This window comes from Aegilops tauschii, chromosome 5 (genome assembly GCF_002575655.3).
Source record: "Aegilops tauschii subsp. strangulata cultivar AL8/78 chromosome 5, Aet v6.0, whole genome shotgun sequence".
Taxonomy (NCBI): Eukaryota; Viridiplantae; Streptophyta; class Magnoliopsida; order Poales; family Poaceae; genus Aegilops; species Aegilops tauschii.
This window is the reverse complement of record NC_053039.3, coordinates 122,128,155-122,135,823: the sequence shown is the minus strand read 5'-3', so window position 1 is coordinate 122,135,823 and position 7,669 is coordinate 122,128,155.

Sequence of the window (7,669 nt, the reverse complement as noted above, 5' to 3'; positions counted from 1 at the left end):
AAGAATCAAAACTCGAAAACCTCCCTGCACCTAAACTAAAATCTTTTCTGCCACGCACGTTGGATCAAGCTTTCTCGCTGCCAGCCGTCGGATCCGCTGGTGGCACTATCTCTGCCCTCAACTCCACCTTCTTCCAAGTCGTCTCTTACTCACACCTAACCTTCTCTTCTACCCTACTCCTACGCACAGTTGTCTGCACCCAACCCATTGCTATCACAAACATATATGCTCCATCATCACGATCACTCAAGCAAGCTTTCTTAAGCGAGCTCTCGTCCATCTCGCAACCCGACGACACCCCCTGGATTATTGCTGGGGACTTTAACCTCATCCGCTTCCTGTCTGAGAAAAACAACCCTGCGTTCCACCACGCTGAAGCCACTGCCTTTAACCAAACCTTGGATGATCTAGCCCTCATCGAACTGCCCCTACTCGATCGCAGGTTTACCTGGTCGAACAATCGAGCTACTCCCACATTAGAACGAATAGATCGGGTTTTCTTTAACCTAGCGTGGGCAGATGCCTTCCCTAACACCTCCCTGTCCTCTCGCACACGCTTCACGTCCGATCACGTCCCACTCCTCATCCATGTCACCACCACCATCCCACGTTCCAATTTTTTCAAATTTGAACTGGGCTGGGCCACTTCACGGCCCTGCGGCGACATCATCAACCAAATTTGGGCCTCTCTGCCCTCACCACCTTCCAACGCTGCCGCTTCCCTCGTTGCCGCGCTTAAAAAATCACGTACCCGCCTCAAAAATGGGCGCGCTCGCGCATTCCCACCCCCTCCGCGAAGCCCGCTGCCACGCTGCCATCTCTGCCCTAGATCTCATGGAGGAAAACATACCTCTATTTCCCTCAGAGTCTCGCACGCGCAAAATCATCGTCTCCATACTCAAATGCACCATCCAGGAAAAAAAATGTCATATTGGCGCTGGCGTGCAAAGGTTTCACGTGCCATAAACGGTGGTGAGAACACTAAGTTCTTTCACATGTCTGCCTCTCAATGCCTACGCAAAAACAAAATCTTCACTCTCTCTCGAGATGGCTCTGAATACTCTGCTCACCAGCAAAAAGCTGAAATCCTACATGACTTCTTCGTGTCACTAATTGGCGCCGCCGTTCCAACATCCTGGGCCTTTGATCTAAATTCTATTTACCCACAACCGGTGGCCGGGTTACACACCTTAGATGAGCCCTTCTCCGAAGAGGAAATCAAGCTCGCGTTCTTCACAATGAATCCCCAAGCCAGCCCTGGACCGGACGGGTTCGGACCCTCTTTCTACAGATCCTTCTGGCCTTTAGTCAAAAATCCAATCCTGTCCTTCTTCTCCTTATTCCATCAAGGCTTAGCAGACACTGAACGCCTAAATCGTGCCCACATCGTCCTCCTCCCCAAAAAAGAGGCGCCAACCATGCCGGACGCCTTTAGGCCCATCTCACTACAAAACTGCCCGATCAAAGCCGTCGCCAAAGTGATCACTTCTCATCTAAAGGCGCTCATCCCTCTACTGGTTCATGGCAACCAGACTGGCTTCATCTCTGGTAGAAACATCGCCGAAAACTTTGTGTTTGCAGCTGATCTTATTAGCTCTTGCCACACACAAAAAAACCAACGATGGTCTTTAAGTTAGACTTCAAAAAAGCCTTCGATTCAGTAGCATGGCCTGTCCTCGACAAAATCCTGGAAGTTCGTGGGCTCTCACTTCTCTTCCGCAGTTGGATACAGAATCTTCTCCACACAGGCAAAACGGCAGTACTTTTGAATGGGATCCCAGGCAATTTGATTCAATGCAAAAATGGGTTGAGGAAGGGAGACCCTGTCTCACCCTACCTCTTCCTCATCGTAGCCGACCTTCTCCAGCAGCTCATCGTCCAGAACTCTGACCCGTCCCTCCACCACCCCATCTTCTCCCACCTGCCCCCCACTGTCCTCCAATACACTGATGACACACTCATCGTCGCAGCCGCCTCTCCCTCAGCCGCCTCAACCCTTAAAATTCTCCTAAACAATTTCGCACACGCCACGGGCCACGCCATCAACTTCTCCAAAACTACCCTAGCCACGCTACACACAGACGATGACACCACTGCTTCCATCGCCCTCGCCTTAAGGAGATGTCGATTGGCAAGGCTCCTGGCCCAGATGATCTCACAGACATCTTTTTCAAGAAGTGTTGGGAGGTCGTCAAACACGATATCATGACAGTCATTCATTGGTTTGAGTCTCTTCACACGTCCAATCTCCAATAACTAAACTCCGTTAATGTTGTGCTCTTGCCCAAGAAGTACAGCGCGGAGGACATCTCCGATTATAGGCCCATTAGCCTAATCCATACCATCGCCAAAATCATTGCTAAAGTCATCTCCATGCGGCTTGCTCCCCATATGGACGTTCTTGTCTCCAACGCCCAATGGTTTTTTTCTTTTTTGAAAAGGAGGATTATACCTGGTCTCTGCATAAAATGATGCATGCAACCATATTATTAACCAAACTATCCATCAAGTACGGATACAAGTTCGCAAATCAAGGTGAAAAAATACAAATTGCCACAACCGTAAAAAAATAAGACAAGATAACTATAAACATATCCTATTGTTGGACCGTCATCCAAACCAATTGTACGTATCCCGTGCTACTGCCTTCCAACAGTTGCACCCATAAACCATAGGCTCCTTGACTTCCGCATGACTGAGTAATGACCACGTACGGATCCAACCAGTTGCCCTGCAGACGACCTGCAATTTCTTTTGATGTTTTATTTGCTAAAAATCACGTCATTCCGTCAGTTTCGGTAGCCCAAAGTAATGCACACACTCGACTCGAATATGCACCATTGTTTTAGACTCTACTCCCTTTAACCATGTCCCAAACAAAGTGCCAATGCTATTTGGAGGACCGACATTGAAGGCCACATGAACTGTACGCCATAGTAACTTGGCTAGTGGACATTCGAGAAGAAGATGTTGGATGGATTCATCTTGATCACAAAAACAACATCATTTACTACCCTCCCAACTATGCTTTGTCAAGTTGTCCTTACTCAAGATCACTTCCTTATCATGAAGACTTCTATTTTTAAAGATACCTTAATTTTCCAAATGTGAAGCGGTTTTGGGATTATACCAGTGTTTACTCAAGATCACTTCCTTACTCAAGATTTCAGCGAGAATACTCCTGACACTGAAAGTTTCCAGTGAAGACTTCCTTGAATATTACCTTGGGATGCCTTGGGCATCCCCAAGCTTAGCGTCTTGTCACTCCTTGTTCTTTCATCCATCGTCATCTCACCCAAAACTAAAAAATTTCAATCAGAAAAACTCAACAAAACCTCATGAGATGCATTAGTATAATCAAATAAATCATTAACTTAGGTACTATCATAAATAGATTCATAATTTTTTTGCACAATACCTAATGTATTATATCATCTTCATGACTTATACCTCTGATATAATCCATAGAAACTTCAAAATAAGCACACTATGCAATAAAAAGAGAACATGTCTAAAACAGAATAATACGTAATGATGGAATTTTTAGTCACACTTCTGTAACTCCAAAAATTCTGAAAAATTAGTACAACGTAAAAAAATTGTAGCCCAATACCGTGTAAATTTAGGAATTGATCATGTTCCAATACATAATGAAAAATCCACTATTGGATGCAAAAGTTTTTGTTTCTGCACATGATCAAATCAACAATCATCCAAATCATCCTAAAGGCTTTACTTCGCACAAAAGTCAAAAGCAAAGATACAAAATTAATACAATAAAAATAATCATGCTGACACACAAAATAAAAATGATAACTATTGAGTTGTTTCCCAACAAGCTCTTTCTTTATAACCATTAAGATAGTCTTGAGATATCAATGATGCTCACATAAATGGTATGAATTGAAGCACCAAGAGATCATCATATGGCATGTAATTATCACATTTAATTCTAACCCATTTCCTATGCACATGCATTTCATAATTAAACAATTTATTAAAATAAGCAATATTTAGCATATGTGAAAGTGCTAGTTATCGACTAGAGGGGGTGAATAGGCGATTTTCATGAAAGGCTTCGAAAACAGGCAATGTCTTTGAAGGTAGCGGAAGCAATATAGGATCTAACGACAATGATGATTAAGATGAGCATTCGTAGAAGTTGTAGACCACATACATGAATGCATGCATTGATGATAAACACAAGACCATGAAGACAAATGAGCAAACAGACGAATGGCTTCAGGGTATATCTTCCAACATAGACAATCATGCAAAGGATTCACAGTATGACGCTGTAAAAGAGAGAGAGAGAGAGAGAGAGAGAGAGAGAGAGAGAGAGAGAGAGAGAGAGAGAGGATGAAACCAGTAGCTCGGGGAAGACAGTGATTTGTTTGACCAGTTCCAACTGCTGTGACGGTTGTACGTCTGGTTAGGAAGGCTAAGATTGAACTCAGAAGACCTTGTCTTCACCTTATTCTCCTTGATCTAAGGTCACCTAGACCTCGCCCAATCACTCATGTAAGTCTTCAAGGCAGACTTCCAAACCTTCACAGACTTCGTTCATCGGCAATCCACAATGACTCTTGGATGCTCAGAACATGACGCCTAACCGACTGGAAGATCGCAGTCTTCAAGTGTAATAAGTCTTTAGTTCACTCTCCGGCGGATCATCATGGAGGCATGAAGGTCGATGAAGATTGCCTAATGATATGTTTCCAACGTATCTATAATTTTTTATTGTTCCATGCTATTAAATTATCCGTCTTGGATGTTTTATATGCATTATTATGCTATTTTATATCATCTTTTAGGACTAACCTATTAACCTAGTGCCAAGTGTCAGTTGCTGTTTTTCCTTGTTTTTGTCTTTTATAGAAAATCAATACCAAACGGAACGAATTTTTTTGAGGATTTTTCTTGGACCAGAAGACAGCTAGGAACCTTCGGGAGGAGGTCAGAGGGGCCACCAGTTAGCCACAAGCTTGGAGGGCGCGCCCGCAAGCTTGTGGGCCACCTAATGTTTGCTCTATAAATACACAAATATTCCCCGTATACCCGAGGGAACACCAAAAATACTTTTCCGCCGCCGCAAGTTTCTATCCCCGTGAGATCCCATCTAGAAACCTTTTCCAGTACTCCGTCGGAGGGGGATTCGATCATGGAGGGCCTCTACATCAACCTTGTTGCCCTTCCGATGATGTGTGAGTAGGTGATACGTCTCCAACGTATCTATAATTTTTGATTGTTCCATGCTATTATATTATCTATTTTGGATGTTTTATATGCATTAATATGCTATTTATATTATTTTTTGGACTAATTTATTAACCCAGGGCTCAATGCCAGTTTCTATTTTTCCCTTGTTTTTGAGTTTCGCAGAAAAGGAATATCAAACGGAGTCCAAATGGAATAAAACTTTACGATGATTTTTCTTGGACCAAAAGTCACCTACGAGACTTGAGATGAAGTCAGAAGACCCACGAGGCAACGACAAGCCGTAGGGGCGCGCCCTAGGGGGGGTGACCCTAGCTTGTGGGGCCCTTGGGAGTCCACCGACCTCCCTCTCAGCTCTATAAATCTTAAAATATTCCAAAACCCTCAAAGGCATCCACCAAAATACTTTTCCGCCACCGCAACCTTCTGTTCCCGTGAGATCCCATCTTGGGGCCTTTTCCAGTGATCTGCCGGAGGGGGATTCGATCATGGAGGGCATCTACATCAACCCTATTGCCCCTCCGATGAAGCGTGAGTAGTTTACCACAGACCTACAGGTCCATAGGTAGTAGCTAGATGGCTTCTTCTCTCTCTTTGATTCTCAATACCATGTTCTCCTCGATGTTCTTGGAGATCTATCCGATGTAATCTTCTTTTGCGGTGTGTTTGTCGAGATCGATGAATTGTGGATTTATGATCAACTTATCTATGAATATTATTTGAATCTTCTCTGAATTCTTATATGCATGATTTTATATCTTTGTATTTCTCTTTGAATTATCGGTTTGGTTTGGCCAACTAGATTGGTTTTTCTTGCAATGGGAGAGGTGCTTAGTTTTGGGTTCAATCTTGCGTGATTTCACCCAGTGACAAAGTAGGGGTAGCGAGACACGTATTGCATTGTTGCCATCGAGGATAAAAAGATGGGGTTTTCATCATACTGCTTGAGTTTATCCCTCTACATCATGTCATATCTTACTTAAGGCGTTACTCCGTTCTTTATGAACTTAATACTCTAGATGCATGCTGGATAGCGGTCGATGTGTGGAGTAATAGTAGTAGATGCAGGCAGGAGTCGTTCTACTTGACACAAACGTGATGCCTATATTCATAATCATTGCCTTGGATATCATCATAATTTTGTGCTTTTCTATCAATTGCCCAACAGTAATTTGTTCACCCACCGTATTATTTGCCTTCAAGAGAGAAGCCTCTAGTGAAACCTATGGCCCCCGGGTCTATTTTCTTCATATATTTTCAGATCTATATACCAAAAATACCTTGTTTGTTTGTGTAGGTGCAACCATTGATGACTTGTGCATTCCTTCTACTGGATTGATACCTTGGTTCTTAATTGAGGGAAATACTTATCTCTACTTTGCTGCATCACCCTTTCCTATTCAAGGAAAAAACCAACGCAAGCTCAAGAAGTAGCAGGAAGAATTTCTGGCACCGTTGCCGGGGAGGATATACATCAAGCCTACCAAGTACCTATCATAAACTCTCATATCTTGCATTCACATTATTCTCCATTTGCCTCTCGTTTTCCTCTCCCCCACTTCTAAAACATTTTCAGAAAAACACAAAAACTATTTGCCTTTTTATTCGTCTTATTTCCATTCGTCTTTTCGTTTTCTTGTGTGCTAGATTGTTTGCTTTGTCATCATGTCTCAATTTAAAGGTCTTGATCTTTACTATAGAAAGTTGGAAGAGATTGAAAATAATGCAAAAAGCTTCATGTCTTTGCAATTTGAGCATAATAGTTTCTTTAGGAACGAACTTAAAGAAGAAAGTACTATGATTGAGTATATCAATAAAGATCTTGATGATGTTAATAAGGAAGTTATGGGTCTTAAATATCAACTCGTTCATATTGAAATTTTAGTAGGTCAAATTTCTGATAAACAAACTACGTTAATAAATATGATGGCTGCTAAACCCGAATCTTTGAATCATGATGAAGATCTTAAAGTGATTTGTGTGACTCCTATTGACTCTTTGTTTGCTAATATAAAGCTTGATAAAGAAGGGACTGGAGAGGAGTCAACTCTAGCTAGAAGGCGTCCCAATAATTTGGAGGGTGAAGATCTTAATGAAAAAAATGATAAAAGTGGGTTTGGCGAGGTCAAAACTTTAACTAGTGAAGGTCTCACTCTTTTGGATTTCAAGGACTTTAATTATGATGATTGTTCTTTGATTGAGTGTATTTCCTTGTTACAATCTATGCTTAATTCACCTCATGCTTATAATCAAAATAAAGCTTTTACTAAACACATCGTTGATGCTATGATGGAATCTTTTGAAGAAAAACTTGAGTTGGAAGTTTCAATCCCTAGAAAGCTTTATTATGAATGAGAACCCACTATCAAAATTAAGATTAAAGATTATGAGTGTAATGCTTTGTGTGATCTGGGTGCTAGCGTTTCCACTATTCCAAAAACTTTATGTGATG